Genomic DNA, 24,751 nt, shown 5'->3' on the forward strand with positions numbered 1-24,751 from the left:
GGGAAAATAAGAGAGAGAGAGAGAGAAGAGGAAGAATGTGAAAACAAGAGAGTAGAGAGGGAGAGAAGAGAGGAGAGGGAGAGTGAGGAGAGGAAGAATAGGAAAACAGTCCTGAGTAAAACCGACAGGTAATTTATAAGAGTACTGCTGCAGAGGTGGAAAAGTGTGTATTTCTGACTGTGTGTACGAGAGAGAAAGCTGGGTCTCACTGGAGTAGCAGTCTCTCTCTCTCTCTCTGCCACAGACTATAGCTCTGACCCATAAATCCCTTTAAAACGCTCAATAACCTATAATTTTAATGTCACTGGACCCCCATGCATTATACACGGTGTGTGTGTATGCATCTGTGTGAGTGAGTGTGTGTGTGTGTGTGTGTGTGTGTGTGTATTTGTTTGTGAGTGTGTATGAGCATGCGTGTGAGTGTGTGTTTGTGTGTGAGTACATGTGAGTGATAGTATGTGTGTGTGTGTGTGTATGTGTGTGTATGTGAATGCGTGCGTGTGCTTGAGTTTATGTGTTTGTGAGTGTTTGTATGTGTGTGTGCATTTGTGGGTGAGTGTGTATGAGCATGCGTGTGTGTGTGTGCAGCAGAAACAGGAAACAGATCCCATGGCCATCTCTCTCTCTCTCTCTCTCTCTCTCTCTCTCTCTCTCTCTCTCTCTCTCTCTCTCTCTCTCTCTCTCTCTCTCTCTCTCTCTCTCTCTCTCTCTCTCTCTCTCTCTCTCTCTCTCTCTCTCTCTCTCTCTCTCTCTCTCTCTCTCTCTCTCTCTCTCTCTCTCTCTCTCTCTCTCTCTCTCTCTCTCTCTCTCTCTCTCTCTCTCTCTCTCTCTCTCTCTCTCTCTCTCTCTCTCTCTCTCTCTCTCTCTCTCTCTCATTCCTGGTATGTAATATAATTTCCTGTGTCGGTGGATTTGTCTCCGTAGACCAGTGACTGATTATTAGTGGGCGTGATTATGACCATTCCTTCATGACTTTTTCTAATTGTTAATTTCAAACTCAGCTCGCACAGCCCTTCCACCGTTTTCTCCTGCTGCTGTTCCACCCCCCTTCCACTGTTCCTCCTGCTGCTATTCTACCCACCTTGCACTGTTGTTCCTCCTGCTGCTATTCCACCCCCCTTGCACTGTTGTTCCTCCTGCTGCTATTCCACCCCTCTTGCACTGTTGTTCCTCCTGCTGCTATTCCACCCCCCTTCCACCGTTTTCTCCTGCTGCTATTCCACCCCCCTTGCACTGTTGTTCCTCCTGCTGCTATTCCACCCCTCTTGCACTGTTGTTCCTCCTGCTGCTATTCCACCCCTCTTGCACTGTTGTTCCTCCTGCTGCTATTCCACCCCTCTTGCACTGTTGTTCCTCCTGCTGCTATTCCACCCCCCTTCCACCGTTTTCTCCTGCTGCTATTCCACCCCTCTTGCACTGTTGTTTCTCCTGCTGCTATTCCACCCCCCTTCCACCGTTTTCTCCTGCTGCTATTCCACCCCCCTTCCACTGTTGTTCCTCCTGCTGCTATTCCACCCCCTTCCACTGTTGTTCCTCCTGCTGTTATTCTAGCCCCCTTCCACTGTTGTTCCTCCTGCTGCTCTCCCACCCCCCTTCCACTGTTTTCTCCTGCTGCTATTCCACCCCCCTTTCACTGTTCCTCCTGCTGCTATTCCACCCCCCTTTCACTGTTCCTCCTGCTGCTATTCTACCTCCCTTCTACGGGTTCCTCCTACTGCTATTCCACCCCCCTTCCACTGTTCCTCCTGCTGCTATTCCACCTCCCTTCTACTGTTTCCTCCTGCTGCTATTCCACCCTTCCACCACACCTCCATTTTTCCTGCTATTCCACTTGTCTTCCACCCATCCATTCCTCCTCCCTTGGTCTTGAACCCACTTGACTCTCTTCTGTGTCCTCCAGGCCCTCTGCCCTTATATCCGACAATCCAACAGGAGTTCCGGTTGGCAGCCCCTAGACACTGATCCCGTCCCAAATGGCACACTATTCCTTACGTAGTGCACCAGGGTCTTTAGGGAACAGGGTGCAACGAGGGCCCACAGGGGACAGGGTGCAACGAGGGCCCACAGGGGACAGGGTGCCACGAGGGCCCACAGGGAACAGGGTGCAGCGAGGGTCCACAGGGGACAGGGTGCCACGAGGGCCCACAGGGGACAGGGTGCCACGAGGGCCCACAGGGAACCGGGTGCAGCGAGGGCCCACAGGGAACAGGGTGCAGCGAGGGCACACAGGGAACAGGGTGCCATTAGGGCCCACAGGGAACAGGGTGCAACGAGGGCCCACAGGGAACAGGGTGCAACGAGGGCCCACAGGGAACAGGGTGCCACGAGGGCCCACAGGGAACAGGGTGCCACGAGGGCCCACAGGGAACAGGGAGCAACGAGGGTCCACAGGGAACAGGGTGCCGTTAGAGATGCAGACACTGATCTGGGGTTAGTCAGAGCCGCTGAGAGGAAAGATAACATATTGTCACCGAGGCGAAAAGACACTGTGGGGATGGTGACCTTTCCTCCTGTGGAACGTGTGTAAACAGAGCTAATGATGGGTGATAGTACGTCACACCTTCTGATGCACACTTCATCTCTTCATCTCTCTCTCTCTCTCCTTTACTCTCTCTATTTTACTCTCTCTTCTTTCCCTCTCTCTCTATTTTACTCTCTCTATTTTACTCTCTCTTCTTTCCCTCTCTCTCCTTTACTCTCTCTATTTTACTCTCTCTTCTTTCCCTCTCTCTCTCTCTCTCTCTCTCTCCTTTACTCTCTCTATTTTACTCTCTCTTCTTTCCCTCTCTCTCCTTTACTCTCTCTATTTTACTCTCTCTTCTTTCCCTCTCTCTCCTTTACTCTCTCTATTTTACTCTCTCTTCTTTCCCTCTCTCTCCTTTACTCTCTCTATTTTACTCTCTCTTCTTTCCCTCTCTCTCTCTCTCTCTCTCTCCTTTACTCTCTCTATTTTACTCTCTCTTCTTTCCCTCTCTCTCTCCTTTACTCTCTCTATTTTACTCTCTCTTCTTTCCCTCTCTCTCCTTTACTCTCTCTATTTTACTCTCTCTTCTTTCCCTCTCTCTCCTTTACTCTCTCTATTTTACTCTCTTCTTTCCCTCTCTCTCTCCTTTACTCTCTCTATTTTACTCTCTCTTCTTTCCCTCTCTCTCCTTTACTCTCTCTACTTTACTCTTCATCTCTCCCTCTCTCTCTCTCTCTCTCTCTCCTTTACTCTCTCTATTTTACTCTCTCTTCTTTCCCTCTCTCTCTCTCTCTCTCTCTCTCTCTCTCTCTCTCTCTCTCTCTCTCTCTCTCTCTCTCTCTCTCCTTTACTCTCTCTACTTTACTCTTCATTTCTCCCTCTCTCTCTCTCTCTCTGTCCTTTACTCTCTCTATTTTACTCTCTTCTTTCCCTCTCTCTCCTTTACTCTCTCTATTTTACTCTCTCTTCTTTCCCTCTCTCTCCTTTACTCTCTCTATTTTACTCTCTCTTCTTTCCCTCTCTCTCTCCTTTACTCTCTCTATTTTACTCTCTCTTCTTTCCCTCTCTCTCTCCTTTACTCTCTCTATTTTACTCTCTCTTCTTTCCCTCTCTCTCTCCTTTACTCTCTCTAATTTACTCTTCATCTCTCCCTCTCTCTCTCTCTCTCTCCTTTACTCTCTCTATTTTACTCTCTCTTCTTTCCCTCTCTCTCTCCTTTACTCTCTCTATTTTACTCTCTCTTCTTTACCTCTCTCTCTCCTTTACTCTCTCTATTTTACTCTCTCTTCTTTCCCTCTCTCTCTCTCCTTTACTCTCTCTAATTTACTCTTCATCTCTCCCTCTCTCTCTCTCTCTCTCCTTTACTCTCTCTATTTTACTCTCTCTTCTTTCCCCCTCTCTCTCTCCTTTACTCTCTCTATTTTACTCTCTCTTCTTTCCCTCTCTCTCCGTTACTCTCTCTATTTTACTCTCTCTTCTTTCCCTCTCTCTCCTTTACTCTCTCTATTTTACTCTCTCTTCTTTCCCTCTCTCTCCTTTACTCTCTCTAATTTACTCTTCATCTCTCCCTCTCTCTCTCTCTCTCTCCTTTACTCTCTCTATTTTACTCTCTCTTCTTTCCCTCTCTCTCTCCTTTACTCTCTCTATTTTACTCTCTCTTCTTTACCTCTCTCTCTCCTTTACTCTCTCTATTTTACTCTCTTTTCTTTCCCTCTCTCTCTCTCTCCTTTACTCTCTCTAATTTACTCTTCATCTCTCCCTCTCTCTCTCTCTCTCTCTCTCCTTTACTCTCTCTATTTTACTCTCTCTTCTTTCCCCCTCTCTCTCTCCTTTACTCTCTCTATTTTACTCTCTCTTCTTTCCCCCTCTCTCTCTCCTTTACTCTCTCTATTTTACTCTCTCTTCTTTCCCTCTCTCTCTCCTTTACTCTCTCTATTTTACTCTCTCTTCTTTCCCTCTCTCTCCTTTACTCTCTCTATTTTACTCTCTCTTCTTTCCCTCTCTCTCTCCTTTACTCTCTCTATTTTACTCTCTCTTATTTCCCTCTCTCTCTCTCCTTTACTCTCTCTATTTTACTCTTCATCTCTCTCTCTCTCTCTCTCTCTCTCTCTCTCTCTCTCTCTCTCTCTCTCTCCTTTACTCTCTCTATTTTACTCTCTCTTCTTTCCCTCTCTCTCTCCTTTACTCTCTCTATTTTACTCTCTCTTCTTTCCCTCTCTCTCTCTCCTTTACTCTCTCTACTTTACTCTTCATCTCTCTCTCTCTCTCTCTCTCTCTCTCTCCTTTACTCTCTCTATTTTACTCTCTCTCTTCTTTCTCTCTCTTCTTTCCATCTCTCTTTCTCCTCTCTCCCTCTCTGTGTCCTCTTCTTTCTTATCTACCTCTTTCCGTTCCCTCCGCGCCCCTCGTTTTGCGCTGTGTTCCTAGTTCTTACAAGTGCGGCGCTGTGTAATCTCCGTGTTGATAAGAAGATTAAAGGGGGGTGCGGAAGATGAGAGAGTATTCTCTCTTAGCAGTAGAAAAGGATGTCAGCAGGAGGGATATCACCCTGGGATGGATGAGAGGAGGGAGACCGGGAGACTGGATGACCGGGAGACCGGGAGACTGGGAGACCGGGAGACCTAGAGACTGGGAGACTGGGAGACTGGAAGACCTAGAGACTGGGAGACTGGGAGACTGGAAGACCGGGAGACCGGGAGACCGGGAGACTGGAAGACCGGGAGACCGGGAGACTGGGAGACTGGAAGACCGGGAGACTGGGAGACCGGAAGACCGGGAAACCTAGAGACTGGGAGACCTAGAGACTGGGAGACTGGGAGACTGGAAGACCTAGAGACTGGAAGACCTAGAGACTGGGAGACCGGGAGACCGGGAGACCGGAAGACCGGAAGACTGGAAGACTGGAAGACTGGGAGACCGGGAGACCGGAAGACCGGGAGACCGGGAGACCGGGAGACTGGGAGACCGGGAGAACTAGAGACTGGGAGACCGGAGGACCGGGAGACTGACCCCCATCTCATAGATACATCATTCCCTGGATAACACATACTGACCTCCATCTCATAGATACACCATTCCCTGGATAACACATACTGCTACTGTACCTCTGCTGATTCCCCTGCTACTGTACCTCCGCTGATTCCCCTGCTACTGTACCTCTGCCGATTCCCTTGCTACTGTACCTCTGCTGATTCCCCTGCTACTGTACCTCTGCTGTTCAATCCACTGTAGATAATGATAATAAAACACCTTTATTTAATTAACTAGGCAATTCAATTATGAATAACTTGTTATTTACAATGGCCGCCTACCAAAAGGCATAAGGCCTCCTGCAGGGACAGGGGCTGGGATTAAAAATAATAATATTAATAGTATGGGACAAAAAAACTACAGTAGAGTAGATGGGAAAAGCTCCTCTGTCCACTAATGTAGTGAAATGAGGACGAACCAGGAGGTCAACTGTTTGCAACATAGAACTATTCTCCACATCTCTCTCTCTGAATGATTTATTAGCTAACAAACACTGAAGAGGGAAGGAGGAGAATGCCACATTCCACCTCTCCTCTCCTCTCCTCTCCTCTCCTCTCCTCTCCTCTCCTCTCCTCTCCTCTCCTCTCCTCTCTCCATCTCTTCTCCTTTCATCTCCTCTCCTCGCCTCAGATAGGACATATGTATAGCGTAACTGTTGTTTATTGATGTGTTCATGCAGGACTCCTCTGCAAAAGAGACCGTGGTCTCAGCATGACTCCCTGGCTAAATAAAGGTCTAATAAAAATATATATATATCTTATTCTATGAATAATTAACCATGACGACCAGGGAACACAAACAAGAGGAAGGAAAAGAAGATGGTCATCACCTTTTCCTTTCATCCCTTGTTGTTCTTCTGTAAACACCTGGACAACCTCCTCGAGCACCTTTTAGTTCATTCCCTGCTTCCGCAAACACTGTGTGGGACTCCTCTTTGATCCCTGTTTACGGTGTTCTCTCTTTCCTTCCTCTCTTGTCTTCATCTCTTTCCTTCCTCTCTTGTCTTCCTCTCTTTCCTTCCTCTCTTATCTTCCTCTCTTTCCTTCCTCTTGTTTTCCTCTCTTGTCTTCATCTCTTTCCTTCCTCTCTTATCTTCCTCTCTTTCCTTCCTCTCTTATCTTCCTCTCTTTCCTTCCTCTCTTTCCTTCCTCTCTTGTCTTTCAGCCTTCCTATGTGTGACTCACTGTGTCGTACATATGGACTATAAGACCTTTCAGCTCTATTCTCTATATGTCAGTTCATTTGTTTGCATGTTTGTAACGTATGTTTCTGTTTCTGTTGCTTGGCCCTTGGTAGCTACAATTTGGCTGTTTTTATCTGGAGTTTATGAGGCTCCTGGCACAGACCTGTAATGTCCAAATGGCACCCTACTCCCTATAAAGTGTACTACTTTTGTCCAGGGCCCATAGGTTTTGGTCAAAAGTAGTGCACTATGTAGGGAATAGGGTGCCATTTGAGATGCAGACCACAGTCTAGCGGTGGGGTCTGGTGAGGTAGAGTGATGAAGGGGAATGATTCATGTAACTTACTGTACTGTGCTGCAAGGTAGCAGCCCTGTATCAAAGAGCCCTGCTAGCTAGCGCCACATCTACACTCACAGACAGACAGACAGACAGACAGACAGACAGACAGACAGACAGACAGACAGACAGACAGACAGACAGATGACAGGGCAGGCAGACAGATGACAGGGCAGGCAGACAGACAGACAGACAGACAGACAGACAGACTTAGACAGAGAAAGACCAACATACAGATATAGACAGAGATAGACAGTCAGACAGACAGACAGACAGACAGACAGACAGACAGACAGACAGACAGACAGACAGATGACAGGGCAGGCAGGCAGACAGACAGACAGACAGACAGACAGACAGACAGACATGCAGACAGACAGACAGACAGACAGACAGACAGACAGACAGACAGACAGACAGACAGACAGACAGACAGACAGACAGACAGACAGACAGGCTGGCAGGCAGACAGACAGACAGACAGACAGACAGACAGACAGACAGACAGACAGACAGACAGACAGACAGACAGACAGACAGACAGACAGACAGACAGACAGACAGACAGACAGATGACAGACAGACAGATGACAGGGCAGGCAGACAGACAGACAGACAGACAGACAGACAGACAGACAGACAGACAGACAGACAGACAGACAGACAGACAGACAGACAGATGACAGGGCAGGCAGGCAGACAGACAGACAGGCACTCCTCTCAGACCATCATTAAATCCTTTAAGACACATAACACTAGGCACCATTCATCTAGAGGTGGACAGAGAAGAGGGTGTAGACATGCAGGGCATTTGGAAAGTATTCAGACACTGTGACTTTTTCCACATTTTGTTACGTTACAGCCTTATTCTAAAACAGATTAAATAAAAAATGGACTCACCAATCTGCACACAATAATCCTTAATGACAAAAACAGGTTTTAGACATTTCTGTTAATAATAAATAAATAAATAAAACTGAAATACCTTATTGACGTAAGTATTCAAACCTTTTGCCATGAGACTCGACATTGTGCTCAGGTGCATCCTGTTTCCATTGGTCATCCTTGAGATGTTTCCACAACTTTATTGGAGTCCAGCTGTGGTAAATTCAATTGATTGGACATGATTTGGAAAGGCACACACCTGTCTATATAAAGGTCCCACAGTTGACAGTGCATGTCAGAGCAAAATTCAAGCCATGAGGTGGAAGGAATTGTCTATAGAGCTCCGAGACAGGATCGTGTCGAGGCACAGTTCTGGGGAAGGGTACCAAAAAATGTCTGCAGCATTGAATGTCTCCAAGACCACATACTCTTCCTAGAGCTGTCCGCCCGGCCAAACTGAGCAATCAGGGTAGAAGGGCCTTGGTCAGGGAGGTGACCAAGAACCTGATGGTCACTCTGACAGAGCTCTATGGTGAAGCATGGTGGTGGCAGTATCATGATGTGGGGATGATTTTCAGCAGCAGGGACTGGGGGACTAGTCAGGATCGAGGGAAAGATGAATGGAACAAAATACAGAGAAATCCTTGATGAAATCCTGCTCCAGAGCCTTCAGGACCTCAGACTGGGGTGAAGGTTCACCTTCCAACAGGACAAAGAGCCTAAGCACACAGCCAAGACAACGAAGGAGTGGCTTTGAAAATAGCATTGCAGCGACACTCCCCATCCAACCTGACAGAGCTTGAGAGGATCTGCAGAGAAGAATGGGAGAAACTCCACAAATACAGATGTGCCAAGCTTGTGGCGTCATACCCAAGAAGACTAGAGGCTGTAATCTCTGACAAAGGTGCTGACAAAAGTTATGTCATTAGGATATTTCCCGTTTTATTATTGTTAATACATTTGCAAAAAAAAATAAAAAATTGAAATAGTTTTTACTTTGTCATGATGTCAGGGTATTGTGTGTAAATGCATGATGGGGAAAAAAACAACAATTGAATCCATTTTAGAATAAGGCTGTAATGTAACAAAATGTGGAAAAAATGAAGGGATCTGAATAGTTTTCCCGAATGCAAAACACGTAGACTATCTGGAGCTTGTTTACACCGATACACAGCGCAGTTGACACAATAGTTGTGTTATAACTGATATCTTCGTGATACAAAGAAGAGTTTGTCTGCAGTTGAACAAGCTGCGTGTATATGGCCCATTGAGTATGAATGAAGATGGAGTTATATTGAGGGATCTTGACTTGGTACAGTAGTAGTTGACAGTCAGATGAGTCAGATCAGTCAGATCAGTCAGATCCAGCATAGAGCAGATTACATCATAGAACATTGCAGCACTTCACCTCTCTCTCTCTCTCTCTTTGTCTCTCTCTCTCTCTCTCTCTTCTCTCTCTCTCTCTTTTCCTTCATCTTCTCACAACACAACACCACACCACACAACACAACAACTCACAACACCACTTCACACCACACAACACAACAACGCTTCACACCACACAACACAACAACACACCACACAACACCACACAACACACAACACAACACAACAACACCACACAATAACACACAACATAACACACCACACAACAACACACAATACAACAACACACCACACAACAACACACAATACAACAATACAACAACACAACAACCCACAACACAACGATGCACAACACCACACAACACACAACACACAACACCACAACGCACAACACCACACCACACAACGACACACAAAATAACACAACACAACACCACACAACACCACACAACAACAAACAACAACACACAACACACAACACAACACCACACAACACAACAACACACAACACACAACACAACAACACAACACACAACAGAACACCACACAACAACACACGACACCACACAACAACACACAACAACACACAACAACACACAACAACACACAACAACACACAACAACACACCAGTGCGTAAAGTATGTTTTTGGTGGATGTGGGGGTTAGACTATACACAGTACACCTGATGATGCACTAACGTTCACAACGTTTGAACATAAGATCCTCCAGGTATTTAATCTCGGATCTCTACCCAAAACAAAAAGTCAAGGAATTCTGCATCCCTGCTTACAATTACATGTTAGTCATTCAGCAGAAACTCTTAATCCAGAGCGACTTACAGTAGTGAGTGCATCATCAGTGCTCTGAGAGAACAAGACATCTTATAGTGATTGGTGTACTGTGAGTGTGTACACCTTTCATACTGGTCCTCCGTGAGAATCCAACCAACCCCGGTGTTGTAAGCGTTGTGTTCTACCAACTGAGCCACATGGGGCGAAATGGGACAACGTTCCAGCAGGGCAATGGAATGAAGCTGTAGAATGAAGCTGTGGAATGAAGCTGTGGAATGAAGCTGTGGAATGAAGCTGTGGAATGAAGCTGTGGAATGAAGCTGTGGAATGAAGCTGTGGAATGAAGCTGTGGAATGAAGCTGTGGAATGAAGCTGTGGAATGAAGCTGTAGAATGAAGCTGTGGAATGAAGCTGTGGAATGAAGCCTTCTCGGGATAAGATGACAGGGTCCAGTATTACACGAAATAAAATAAACCACTTTTTCCTGGGATTCAGCAGAATCTACCCTCTCCCAGAATCGACCCTCTCCCATCTCTCTTCTCCTTCTCTACATCTCCATCCCTTTCATCTCCCTCCCTACATCTCCATCCTTCCCTCTCTACATCTCCCTCCCTCCCTCTCCCACCTCTCTTCTCCCTCTCTACATCTCCCTCCCTCTCTCTTCTCCCTCTCTACATCTCCCTTTCCTCTCCCTCCCTACATCTCCCTCCCTCCCTCTCCCACCTCTCTTCTCCCTCTCTACGTCTCCCTCCCTCCCTCTCCCACCTCTCCTCTCCCTTTCTACTTCTCCCTCTCCTCCTCCTCCCCCATCTCTACTCTCCTCACCTCTCCTCTTCCTCATTACAGAAACACAGGTTTATACCAGGAAGCTGCATTACACATGATGGAGAGAACAACAGGAAGATGAGAAAGAAGGAAAGAAAGAAAGAAAGAAAGAAAGAACGAAAGAAAGAAAGAAAGAACGAAAGAAAGAACGAAAGAAAGAAAGAGAGAGAGAGAGCAGTTCACAAATGCGTCAAGTTTGCATCCAGTGTGTGACACAGTTAACTATTATCAGTGTTTGTGTGTGTGTGTGTGTGTGTGTGTGTGTGTGTGTGTGTGTGTGTGTGTGTGTGTGTGTGTGTGTGTGTGTGTGTGTGTGTGTGTTTGTGTGGGTTTGTGTGTGTGTGTGTGTATGATAACCTTTCACACTGCCCCCATCCCAGTGGAAAGAGGATTAGATATGCCACTACACTACAGAGTTCAATTCCCCAGGCATTTCCCTACACCCCCCAACACGTAACCTACACCCCCAACACACACCCTACACCCCCAACACACACCCTACACCCCCAACACACACCCTTCACCCCCTAACACACACCCTACACCCCCAACACGTACCCTACACCCCTAACACGTACCATACACCCCTAACACACACCCTACACCCCCAACACACACCCTACACCCCCAACACACACCCTACACCCCCCAACACAAACCCTACACCCCCCAACGGGCGAGGTACTCACCCAAAAATACATCATCATTTCGGCCGAGGTCGAGTGGGGGGTGGAAGACAGGCGTGTGGAACGGAGACCGGTGAGGCCAGCGCACTTTCCTTCCTTTTGTCTCTCTCTCTCAGTCTGTCCCACTGTTTTCCTTCTCTTGCTCCTTGGCTTGTTTCTCAGTGCGATTGTTCACTCGTTGGTTTTCTACTTTGTTTGTGGGTTGGTTGTTGAGTTTTAGGGTCCGTCTTTCTCCGGAATGGTCAGTCCTGTTTTCTGGATGGTTCTATGAAGCTCAACTCTCTCTGGTTCTCTGGTCCGCAGGATCTTTAGAAAACTCTTCTGCTCTCTGCCACAGGGAGAGAGAAAGAACGAAACAGAGATGAGAGGGAATGAGAAAGAGAGAGAGAGAGTGTCTGCTCTCTGCCACAGGGAAAAAGGGGAGAGAAAGAACGAAAAAGAGAGAGAGGGAATGAGAAGAGTGAGAGAGAGAAGAAGCCGGGAGGCGTAGTTTCTACCTCTCTCCTTTTCGTATTTTTCCTTTCCTCTTCTTCAACTTCAGCGCTTGCTGTTTGTTTCGTTCTACCCACTGTCTTCCACCTCTCTCTCTCTAAATGATCTCTTTTCACGCACACTCTATACCTCTCAGTGCTCTCTCGCTTGCACCTCCTCTCTCCTACTCTTCTCTCTCTCTCCTACTCTTCTCTCTCCTACTCGTTGCTGTATCAGAAGCTCCAGTCCAGTTCCAGGAGACTGGCGGGGCAGCAGGGGTGAGGGCTGGCTGGCATACCCAGGCTTTGTGCACCGAGGCTGGGATCCTTTACAGTGGAAGAGACTTTACACAGACGGTACCGTACCACAGCCAGCCCGCCATGCATCAGGAGAGGGAGAGATGAGGCGAGGGAGGGAGGGAGGGAGGGGATAGAGAAAGAAAGGAGGGAGTGAGGGGCGGGGAGGGCGAGACTAAGGTCTGCTGATGCGGCTGGTACAGTAGCTATATGCTGGAGGCTTGCTCTGTTTGCTCGTAGCTGGATGAGACTGTTTGCTCGTAGCTGGATGAGACTGTTTGCTCATAGCTGGATGAGACTGTTTGCTCGTAGCTGGTTAAGACTGTTTGCTCGTATCTGGATGAGACTGTTTGCTCGTAGCTGGATGAGACTGTTTGCTCGTAGCTGGATGAGACTGTTTACTCGTAGCTGGATGAGACTGTTTGCTCGTAGCTGGATGAGACTGTTTACTCGTAGCTGGATGATACTGTTTGCTCGTAGCTGGATGATACTGTTTACTCGTAGCTGGATGAGACTGTTTACTCGTAGCTGGATGAGACTGTTTGCTCGTAGAGGGATGAGACTGTTTGCTCGTAGAGGTTTGAGGATGTTTACTCGTAGCTGGATGAGACTGTTTGCACGTAGCTGGATGAGACTGTTTGCTCGTAGAGGGATGAGACTGTTTGCTCATAGAGGGATGGGACTGTTTGCTCGAAGCTGAATGAGACTGTTTGCTCGTAGCTGGATGAGACTGTTTGCTCGTAGAGGGATGAGACGGTTTGCTCATAGAGGGATGGGACTGTTTGCTCGTAGAGGGATGAGACTGTTTGTTCGAAGCTGGATGAGACTGTTTGCTCGTAGAGGGATGAGACTGTTTGCTCATAGAGGGATTAGACTGTTTGCTCATAGAGGGATGAGACTGTTTGCTCGTAGAGGGATGAGACTGTTTGCTCGTAGAGGGATGAGACTGTTTGCTCCTAGAAGGATGAGACTGTTTGCTCGTAGAGGGATGAGACCGTTTGCTTGTAGAGGGATGAGACTGTTTGCTCCTAGAGGGATGAGACTGTTTGCTCATAGAGGGATGAGACTGTTTGCTCGTAGAGGGATGATACTGTTTGCTCGTAGAGGGATGAGACTGTTTGCTCGTAGAGGGATGAGACTGTGTGCTCGTAGCTGGATGTGGTGAGTGAAGGTGGGGAAAGCTTGTTCCTCTGTAGCTGTAGTGGTTGTGAAGCCACCGGGTGGTAGAGGTGCAGTAGAGCTGGTGAGAGAGACTGTGGATATTGTACAGAGCAACAGAGAGCTAAGGTAAGGTTGTTCTCTAACTTGTTGTGTATAAGGATTGAGCCATAAAAACAAAACAGACACAGAACTAGAGGGACTTGGTGACAGAAGAGAGAGAGAGAGAGAGAGAGAGAGAGAGAGAGAGACAGAGAGAGAGAGACAGAGAGAGAGAGAGAGAGTAGAAGAAGGAGGGGGTGGAGGGGAGGGGAGGATCATATCCAGAGCTGCCTGTTTTCTTTCTTGTTTTCTTTTGTTCCCTCCTTCATTTTCTCCTCTGCAGAGGGAGAGGTGGGGAGCCACGGATAGGAGCAAAAGGCTTTGCTGAATTCAGCTTTACGGAGCGTTAGCCAATCACAAGTCAGCATTGGGCCAAGGGAAAGGCAGGGTGAATAGTGGAGGCTGACAGGTCCTAGCTGTGTGTGTGTGTGTGTGTGTGTGTGTGTGTGTGTGTGTGTGTGTGTGTGTGTGTGTGTGTGTGTGTGTGTGTGTGTGTGTGTGTGTGTGTGTGTGTGTGTGTGTGTGTGTGTGTGTGTGTGTGTGTGTGTGTAAAACGAGCAGGGGGTGTGGGTTAGGGATGGATGCAACACTGAGCTTGCCTCAGCAGATTTAGCCCCGTACAGTCAATATGCCACTGAGACATTACTGTATTAACCTCTCAACTACCACACACACACTCTCACACACACACACACGCACGCGCACACACACACACAGGTTTTACTGAGCTGAGACAGAGATCTCATTACCAACAGAGTGCATTTAAAATATTTCTCTCAATTCTCTTGACTTCTACAAGCCACTATCCTCTCTCTCTCTCTCTCTCTCTCTCTCTCTCTCTCTCTCCACTTTAAGGGCTAATTTGGCATGGGAAAGTTATGTTTACATGGCCAAAGCAAGTGAAATAGATAATAAATAAAAGTGAAATTAACAAAATTACAAAATACAAAGTTAACAGTAAACATTACACTCACAAAAGATTAAAGACATTTGAAATGTCATATTACGTGCAATTAGCTAAAGTACAAAATAGAAAATAAATAAACATAAATATGGGTTTATATACAATGTTGTTTGTTCTTCACTGGTTGACCTTTTCTTGCGTCAACAGGTCACAAATCTTGCTGCTGTGACGGCACACTGTGGAATTTCACCCAGTAGATATTACCTGTTAAACAAAACCTCTTTCTCAGAGCAATTCTAGTAGAATAAAATATTATATTCTCCTGATTTTTTAGCTCAGTATTTGAAAAAAATCAGACCCCACTGTGTATCTCATTGACATATACATTCCAATCTATAACTTCCATTCACCATACATTCCATTCACCATACATTCCATTCCCCATACGTTCCATTCACCATACGTTCCATTCACCATACGATCCACTCGCCATATGTTCCATTAGCCGTACGTTCCATTCCCCATACATTCCATTCCCCATACATTCCATTCCCCATACGTTCCAATCGCCATATGTTTCATTCCCCATACATTCCAATCCCCATACATTCCATTCCCCATACATTCCATTCCCCATACGTTCCAATCGCCATATGTTTCATTCGTTACAAGTTCCATTCCCCATACATTCCATTCCCCATACATTCCATTCCCCATACATTCCATTCCCCATATATTCCATTCCCCATACATTCCATTCCCCATACATTCCATTCCCCATACATTCCATTCCCCATACATTCCATGGACTACTATGCACCCTTAACCATGTATATTATATAACAGGTGTCCATAAGGATTTGAGGGCTTTAGCTCACAACCCCCTCTCTTCTCTCCCTCTTTCTTTCTCCCTCTCCCTTTTTCACGTGTTTCCCCCTCTCTTCTCTCCCTCTCTCTTACACATTTTTCCCCCTTTCTTCTCTCCTTCTATCGTTCTCCCTCTCTCTCACACATACCCGAGTACCTGAGAGTCTAAAGTACCTGAGGTTCTAAAGTACCCGAGGTTCTAAAGTACCTAAGGTTCTAAAGTACCCGAGAGTCTAAGGTACCTGAGAGTCTAAAATACCTGAGAGTCTAAACTACCTGAGGTTCTAAAGTTCCTTTAGGTTCTAAAATACCCGAGAGTCTAAAGTACCTGAGGTTCTAAAGTACCTGAGGATCTGAAGTACCTGTGAGTCTAAAGTACCTGAGAGTCTAAAGTACCTGAGAGTCAAAAGTACCTGAGAATCTAAAGTACCTGAGGTTCTAAATGTACCTGAGAGTCTAAAGTACCTGAGAGTCTAAAGTACCTGAGGTTCTAAATGTACCTGAGAGTCTAAAGTACCTGAGAGTCTAAAGTACCTGAGGTTCTACTGTACCTGAGAGTTTAAAGTACCTGAGATTCTAAAGTACCTGAGGTTCTAAACTACCTGAGAGTCTAAAGTACCTGAGTGTAAAGTACCTGAGGTTCTATAGTACCTGAGGTTCTAAAGTACCTGAGAGTCTAAAGTACCTGAGGTTCTAAAGTACCTGAGAGTCTAAAGTACCTGAGGTTCTAAAGTACCTGAGAGTCTGGAGTACCTGAGAGTCTAAAGTACCTGATTTTCTAAAGTACCTGAGAGTATAAAGTACCTGATGTTCTAAAGTACCTGAGAGACTAAAGTACCTTTAGGTTCTAAAGTACCTGAGAGTCTAAAGAACCTGAGGTTCTAAAGTACCTAAGGTTCTAAAGTACCTGAGGTTCAAAAGAACCTGAGAGTCTAAAGTACCCAAGAGTCTAAATGACCTGAGGTTCTAAAGTACCTGAGAGTCTAAAGTACCTGAGGTTCTAAAGTACCTGAGGTTCTAAAGTACCTGAGAGTCTAAAGTACCTGAGAGTTCTAAAGTACCTGAAGTTCTAAAGTACCTGAGAGTCTAAGGTACCTTTGGATCGTGTTTTCTGTCGTCTGCTGTCATTGCCACTTCAACCAATTTTAAATATTATGTATGTGAAATTAATTGAATGTCAATATTGTTCTGATCAATGTGATGTGTGTTTACAGCGAAAGCTGCACATTGTTGTTTTGGAGAGAGAGAGACATCTTCTAGCCCCCTCTGTCACCCTGTACCAACCATATTCTCACAGTAAGGCAGCCTCTCAGCCAACAGTGTGCTACCTTTCTAAGCGCCATAGCCAACTGCCTCTTCCCTGTTTCTCCAAGCCCTGTGGGTTGGAGCTGGATGGTATCAGTCCTAGTAGCCTGTCAGCTCACATGAGCACCTGGGCGAACTGCAAAATGACTGGTTGGATTCATCCACCTCAAGTGTTGCATATCCGCCAGACTGTGTGTGTGTGTGTGTTTGTGTGTGTGCCTGCGTGCATGTGTGTCAGTCAGCCAGCCAGCCAGCCAGTCAGTGTTGTCTCTTAATTACAGATTTGTTAGTGTTGCCCAGCTTCAGGTGAAGACATCTGGGAAGCCATATTGGCAGCATTCTCCTCCATCACGCCTCCCTGAAAATAATGCTGCCACCGCCGTTTTATGGAGAGAGAGGGAGAGAGAGAGAAAGAAAGTCAGGCAGGCAGAGAGAGAAAAAGAGACAGAGATCACCTTTATTTGCCAAATACATTTGCAAATTCCTGTACATGCAAATAAATTTGGCGGATAAAGGTGATTCTGATTATAAGGATAAAAAAGGAACTAAAGTGGCCACTTTTATCATGATTTTCTCGAAGGTTGTTTGTGATACAAATGCCCAAACAATCTTAGATATACAAAATATTTCTGGTCTGTCCTGGTGTGGAATCGCCTTATAAAGTGAGGCTTCAGCATTGTTCGTTCTGTCCCGTGGAAGATCTACACCTACACATGCTTTGCCTACCACCACTAATGAGTTGATAGACAGAGAGCTACAGCGCAGCACTGAGCAGTGTGTCAGCAATGTGTCAGCAGTAATTAAGGGTGTGTGTAACATAATGACACAGGCAGGTCTAGCTGGAGAGATGAGCTGACACACACACACACACACACACACACACACACACACACACACACACGCACACACACCTAACGAGGGAACGAGGCAAAGGAGAATGGTTACCTTATAGTAAGCAACTGTCAGTCCCCAAAAACTCACACACACTTGTTTTTTTATCCTCCTAACCCTAAAATGGATTTCCGGTATGATGACCGAGAGGTCGTCTGGTGGAGGTGATCCGTTTGGCATTCCCTTTCTTTACAAAAAATATGCCATTTAAAAATAGAAAACAACTTGACTCTAGGGTCAAGAAAGAAATGAAACGTTATGTGAGCAACTGCATGTTATGGTAAATATTAGATCTAGCGATAGTAACAAACACAGCAGAACCCCGTAACCAAATATCTGACAACTCGACAAAAGTGAGTTTAGACACACTACTAACAGAAATTGGCACGGGTAATGAGATACTATCTAAGCAGATGAAGAAATGATCAGATATTTGCAAAAATGTAACTGGACAAAAGCACGGACAAGGCCGAAACCGGGTTTAACCCCGAAGGAAATCGCACCAGAAAACCATAGATAAACAAAAATACATTATTACAAGGCTTCCTGAAAGATTACACGGGATGGAGGACTAAGATTCTCTAATTTCCCCCGAAAACTCTGGAACAACCAGATTGGAAGAATTCCCGGAAAATGTAAAACCACAACTTCACATGGGCTCCCACAATTGAACGGGCACATCGCACAGGCGGCCCCGAGAGGAGACACAAGCAGCAAACCAAGGGGCATAATCGCAAAGTTCTTTAAAACTACAGGAACAAAGACAATGTTCTACGATTGACCATCAAAGCCGAAAATGTCAGGAGTCGAACCTTTGGATGTATGAGGACCATCAGGTCTACATCAATTCAACACCGACAAAGAGCAGAGAATTCAACCCCACAAACAAAAAAAACTGTGGGAAAAAAACCGAAACCCCATTATCTTTAGTGTTTCCAGCATAACTGCGGCTCTAAATGAAAGAAAAGAGACATCACACTGATTTCAGCAAAAAAAAGAAGCTATCCGATTCCTGGATAACCTGGACAGGGAGAACGGTGGAGAATGGCAATGAACGAATTGTTATAGGGTACAGGACAGCCTCTTAATAGACGATGTACGACCGACGGTGCACAGGACTCTTGAACCGTTTTAGGCTACTGAAATGAGGTGAACGACGGGACTATTACAACCCACCACGTCACGGACTCAGAAGACAAAGGCATGAGTTTGTTAATGCTAAGACAATCACAGCACCACTCAGGCCATCTGTCTAAATGAATTAACACTTTGATGTAATTTACTACTGCATGAATACGGGGAAATTGATATGTTCATTGAATATACGTGTTAGCAATGCGTGAAACATGATGTCATCACGTGTCCATTGGTCCATTTCTTTAATGAATAGGTTGAACGAATGTTGAAGATGTTATAAGTCACTACATCTCCCTGGTCTTAATGATCCCCCTCCACTCTGTCTCCTAATGGGTCAAGATGAATGTTGAAGATGTTATAAGTCACTACACCTCCCTGGTCTTAATGATCCTCCTCCACTCTGTCTCCTAATGGGTCAAGATGAATGTTGAAGATGTTATAAGTCACTATACCTCCCTGGTCTTAATGCCCCCCCCCCTCCCACTCTGTCTCCCAGTGGGTCAAGATAAATGTTGAAGATGTTATAAGTCACTACACCTCCCTGGTCTTAATGTCCCCCCCCCCCTCCCACTCTGTCTCCCAGTGGGTCAAGATGAATGTTGAAGATGTTATAAGTCACTACACCTCCCTGGTCTTAATGATTCCCCCCCCCCCACTCTGTCTCCCAGTCAGTCAAGATGAATGCGCCTCACATGTGGTTGCGTGCAGTACAACGGAGCGGTAGGCTACTCCAGTGGTTTTAGGCCGGACCTGTTTGCAGTTATTTCACTGGAGAATAATAGGGAGAGTTGAACAAATGTCTCTCTTTAAATATACTATGATGATGCCTGATGCCTAAATCGTTTAATTTATTTGATTCTCAATGAACAAACATGGTGATGACAGGTGCTTTTTACCGTTGTTTGTCTCCTTGTTATTGACTTTGAGAGGACAACCTATTTCTTTCCTTTAGGAAAACAAACAAGAGCTAGGCATATCACGTGGGCCAGGACAAATGATTCATGTGTATTTATCAAAGTGTTTCATGTACGCAAAATTATGTGGACACCCCTTGAAATTAGTGGATTTGGCTATTTCAGCCATCTTTGGAGAAAGATGTATAAAATCGAGCATACAGCCGTACAATCTCCATAGACAAATATTGGCAGTGGAATGGTCAGTTCGTCAGGTTTCTGCCCTGCTAGAGCTAACCAGGGCTGCTGTAAGTACTGTTATTGTGAAGTGGAAACTTCTAGGAGCAACAACGGCTCAGCTGCGAAGTGGTAGGCCACGCAATCTCACAGAACAGACCGCCGAGTGCTGAAGCACATATCTTGTACAAATCGTCTGTCCTCGATATATCAATATATATATATATATGTACACATTTATACTGTATATATATATATTGATACGGTATATGTATATGTATACTGTATATATATATATATATATATATATATATATATATATATATATTGATATTGTATATATATATATATATATATATATATATATATATATATATATATATATATATATATATATATATATATATATATATTGATACGGTATATGTATATGTATACTGTATATATATATATATATATATATATATATATATATATATATATTGATAAGGTATATGTATATGTACATATATATATATATATATTGATACGGTATATGTATGTGTATATGTATATATATATATATATATATTTATACTATATTCATGTATTTATACTGTGCATCGGGAAAGAATTCAGACTTATTCCACATTTTGTTACGTTACCACCTTACTGTAAAATGTATTCATTGAATATTTGGGGGTGGTAGTATAATAAAAAATATCTCAAAAGTATTTGATGAAAATGTGTTTTTGGCCGCCTCCCGAGTGGCACAGCGATCTAAGGTGTTTCCTCCGACACATTGGTGCGTCTGGCTTCCGGGTTATTAAGCGATCAGTGTGTCAAGAAGCAGTGCGGCAGGGTTGTGTTTCGGAGGACACATGGCTCTTGACCTTCGCCTCTCCAGAGTCTGTAAGGGAGTTGCAGAGATGAGACAAGACTGTAACTACCAACTGGATAACATGAATTTGGGAGAAACAATTAAAATAATCTATATTTTTTCGCCTTACTTCTATTAGCCCATACAAATGTATTGACTAACATATTTACTACACAGAACAACACACAGTCCCCCTCAAAAATCTAAAGGAAGTTTGTTCTGAAGTGTCTCTTCTGTATCTGAGTCTGAGTTACACACACACACACACACACACACACACACACACACACACACACACACACACATACACACACACAAAGGCAGATGAGGCTATGTTCCTAACCACAGCTTAACATCATTCTCACTAACCTTCCTCTGTTTCAGTAAATATATTAAAAATGCAGTATTATACAGGCTTTCACAACCCCACACAACCACAGAACACACACCCCGCAAATCCCCATATCCACACACACCGCAATCCACCACACCCTCCACCCCCGACCTCCCAGACACACACACACACACACACACACACACACACACACACACACACACACACACACACACACACACACACACACACACACACACACACACACACACACACACACACACACACACACACACACACACATAACCCTACTCATTAGCTTGTAGTGCATTTGCCTCCATCATCAGTTCTGGGTGTATAATAAAGTCAATGGAGCAGCTCTACCCCCCCCCCCCCCCCTCTCTCTCTGTCTCTCTTTCTGTCTCTCTCTCTCTGTCTCTCTCTCTCGCTCTCTCTCTCTCTCTCTCCCCCCCCCTCTCTCTCTCTCTCTCTCCATCCCCCTCTCTCTCTCTCCATCCCCCTCTCTCTCTCTCTCTCTCTCTCTCTCTCTCTCTCTCTCTCTCTCTCTCTCTCTCCCCCTCTCTCTCTCTCTCTCTCTCTCTGTCTGTCTGCAGTAGATCAGAGGATCTTAATTACTTAGCCCTCTGAAAGAGGAGACCAGTCATTGGTTCAGAACAACTGCGTCTGATTCCCAGTAATCACTGACTCTACCCTATTGTAGCGAGAATGGGCTAGTCTTCAGGGTGATTTTAAGGGTGATATAGAATACTTCATGTCCTTCCCTTAAACTTGAAGTAGGGGTGCAAAGGGAGACACTTAAAAAAATCCACTTTTTTTTATATTGAAAAATAATAATAATAGTGCACTGAGCCTTTACTAGTCCTCAAGTTCTTTACTAGTCCTCAAGTTCTTTACAAGTCCTCAAGTTATTTACTAGTCCTCGAGGTATTTACTAGTCCTCAAGTTCTTTACTAGTCCTCAAGTTATTTACTAGTCCTCTAGTTCTTCACTAGTCCTCTAAACCTTTACTAGTCCTCTAGTTCTTTACTAGTCCTCTAGTTATTTACTAGTCCTCTAGTTCTTTACTAGTCCTTTAGTTATTTACTAGTCCTCAAGTTCTTTACTAGTCCTCAAGTTATTTACAAGTCCTCAAGTTCTTTACTAGTCCTCAAGTTATTTACTAGTCCTCTAGGTCTTTACTAGTCCTCTAAACCTTTACTAGTCCTCTAAACCTTTACTAGTCCTCTAGTTATTTACTAGTCCTCTAGTTCTTTACTAGTCCTCTAGTTCTTTACTAGTCCTTTAGTTATTTACTAGTCCTCAAGTTCTTTACTAGTCCTCTAAAACTTTACTAGTTCACTAGTTCTTTACTAGTCCTCTAGTTCTTTACTAGTCCTCTAGTTCTTTGCTAGTCCTTTAGTTCGTTACTAGTCCTCAAGTTCTTTACTGGTCCTCTAGATATTTACTAGTCCTCTAGTCCTTTACTAGTCCTCTAGTCCTTTATTGGGCCTCTAGTTCTTTACTAGTCCTCTAGTAACTTACTAGTCCTCTATTCCTTTGCTAGTCCTCTAGTCCTTTACTGGGCCTCAAGTTATTTACTAGTCCTCTAAAACTTTACTAGTCCACTAGTTCTTTACTAGTCCTCTAGTTCTTTACTAGTCCTCTAGTTCTTTGCTAGTCCTCTAGTTATTTACTAGTCCTCTAGTTATTGACTAATCCTCTAGTTCTTTACTAGTCCTTTAGTTCGTTACTAGTCCTCAAGATCTTTACTAGTCCTCTAGATATTTACTAGTCCTCTAAGTCCTTTACTAGTCCTCTAGTCCTTTACTAGTCCTATAGATCTTTACTAGTCCTCTAGTTCTTTACAAGTCCTCTAGTTCTTTACAAGTCCTTGACTAGAACTGTAGTTCATTACTAGTCCTCTAGTTATTTACTAGTCCACTATTCCTTTGCTAGTCCTCTAGTCCTTTACTGGGCCTCTAGTCCTTTACTAGTCATCTAGGCCTTTACTAGTCCTCTATTCTTTTGCTTGTCCTCTAGTCCTTTACTAGTCCTCTAGGCCTTTACTAGTTATCTTGTCCTTTTCTAGTTCTCTAGGCCTTTACTAGACCTCTAGTTCTTTACTAGTCGTCAATTAGGGGACCAATGTAGCCCTTAGTAGAGCCGGAATATGTTTTTCCTCTCCAGCCCCCCTGTCGTCAACAAATAATCATCCCAAACTACTTCCCGTGGCTACACACACACACACACACAAACACATACACACACACACACACACACACACACACACACACACACACACACACACACACACACACACACACACACACACACACACACACACACACACACACACACACAGGTTATACTGCCCTAAAGCAGAGTTGGGACCAGTGTCATATTCCTTTATGATATACAAACACCTTGTAATATTAAAAGGAGAGCTATGCCACGGACAGCTGTTCAGTTTCACATCTATTTCATTTCTATGCCGTCTCTCCAACCCTGTGTTTCAACAGCTGCACCATGCACTGAATTATTTAACGTGTGTGTGTATGTGTGTGTATGTGTGTGTATGTGTGTGTGTGTGTATGTGTGTGTATGTGTATGTGTGTGTATGTGTGTGTGTGTGTGTGTGTGTGTGTGTGTGTGTGTGTGTGTGTGTGTGTGTGTGTGTGTGTGTGTGTGTGTGTGTGTGTGTGTGTGTGTGTGTGTGTGTGTGCGTGTGTGTGTCTGTCGTAGTGTTCTTATGTCAGAGTCTGTGTGTATGTGTGTGTGAGCCATCGAGTGTCTGTATCAATAAAATATAGACCTAGCTCGTAACATGTTTGATGATATCAGCTGCTATATACATTTTCACAATTAAACATTCAGGACTCTTTGGATACATATTGGATTGAATAATTAAAGAGGAAGTCACAAGAATGTGATCAGAAAAATACATGAAAGTCAATGAATATGTCACCAAATCAGCCTCAATAACCAGTCATGTAAGATCTGGGGAAACACTCCAGTCATGTAAGATCTGGGGAAACACTCCAGACGTTCATAACGACATTGTCATAAAATGTGTCACATTTAACGATCTGACTTTGTTATTTAACAATAGTTGGCTCTTTTCATCTTAATTTGAAGCAAAAAGATTGAAACATAATGATTTTACATTTTACACTTGCTTCAATATTTCTGTTTACCAAATTGGCGATTTTTGAAACAATCCTTAACAGTCCAAAAAAAATCCTTAACAGTCAACATTAGAATCCTTAACTTCAATATTCCTCACACAAATGTCATCTGACATCAATATCTCTCTAAACATATTAATCAAACGTCAACAAAACAGAGGCTCACTATCACACCTTGGTTCAAGATAGCAGTTTCATTCAAGTGAATTTCATTTTCAACCACTAATACTTATTCAATCAGCTTGACAATTGACAACATAGCGAGATATCAACACACTGTTGATAATGTGGTAGCAGAGAAGAACTCCAAAACTCACAAAATTGTCAAGAAGAACTACAATATCCACAATCCCAAGCATCTCAGAAAGACAGCAAGGTACCAAAAAAAAAAAAAAACAGTTTGCAGAAACATCCCAGGCCAATCAATTTCTACTTAGTGTGGTAAAAACCACAACAGCGGTGGCAACGACCGTCCACGATGGAGCAGAGACTAATTACGGCACAGGAAGTGACAACGGAGTGAG

The 24,751-nt window shown here is 44.5% G+C and overlaps 1 protein-coding gene across 1 annotated transcript in view; it reads right to left on the bottom strand.

Moving 5' to 3' along the window:
- The window catches only part of LOC110499443 (RNA binding protein fox-1 homolog 3), an 831,363-nt gene that overhangs the window by 222,213 nt on the left and 584,399 nt on the right, over positions 1-24,751 (bottom strand).

This window comes from Oncorhynchus mykiss, chromosome 20 (assembly GCF_057628025.1).
Source record: "Oncorhynchus mykiss isolate SJ-2025 chromosome 20, ASM5762802v1, whole genome shotgun sequence".
Lineage (NCBI taxonomy): Eukaryota > Metazoa > Chordata > Actinopteri > Salmoniformes > Salmonidae > Oncorhynchus > Oncorhynchus mykiss.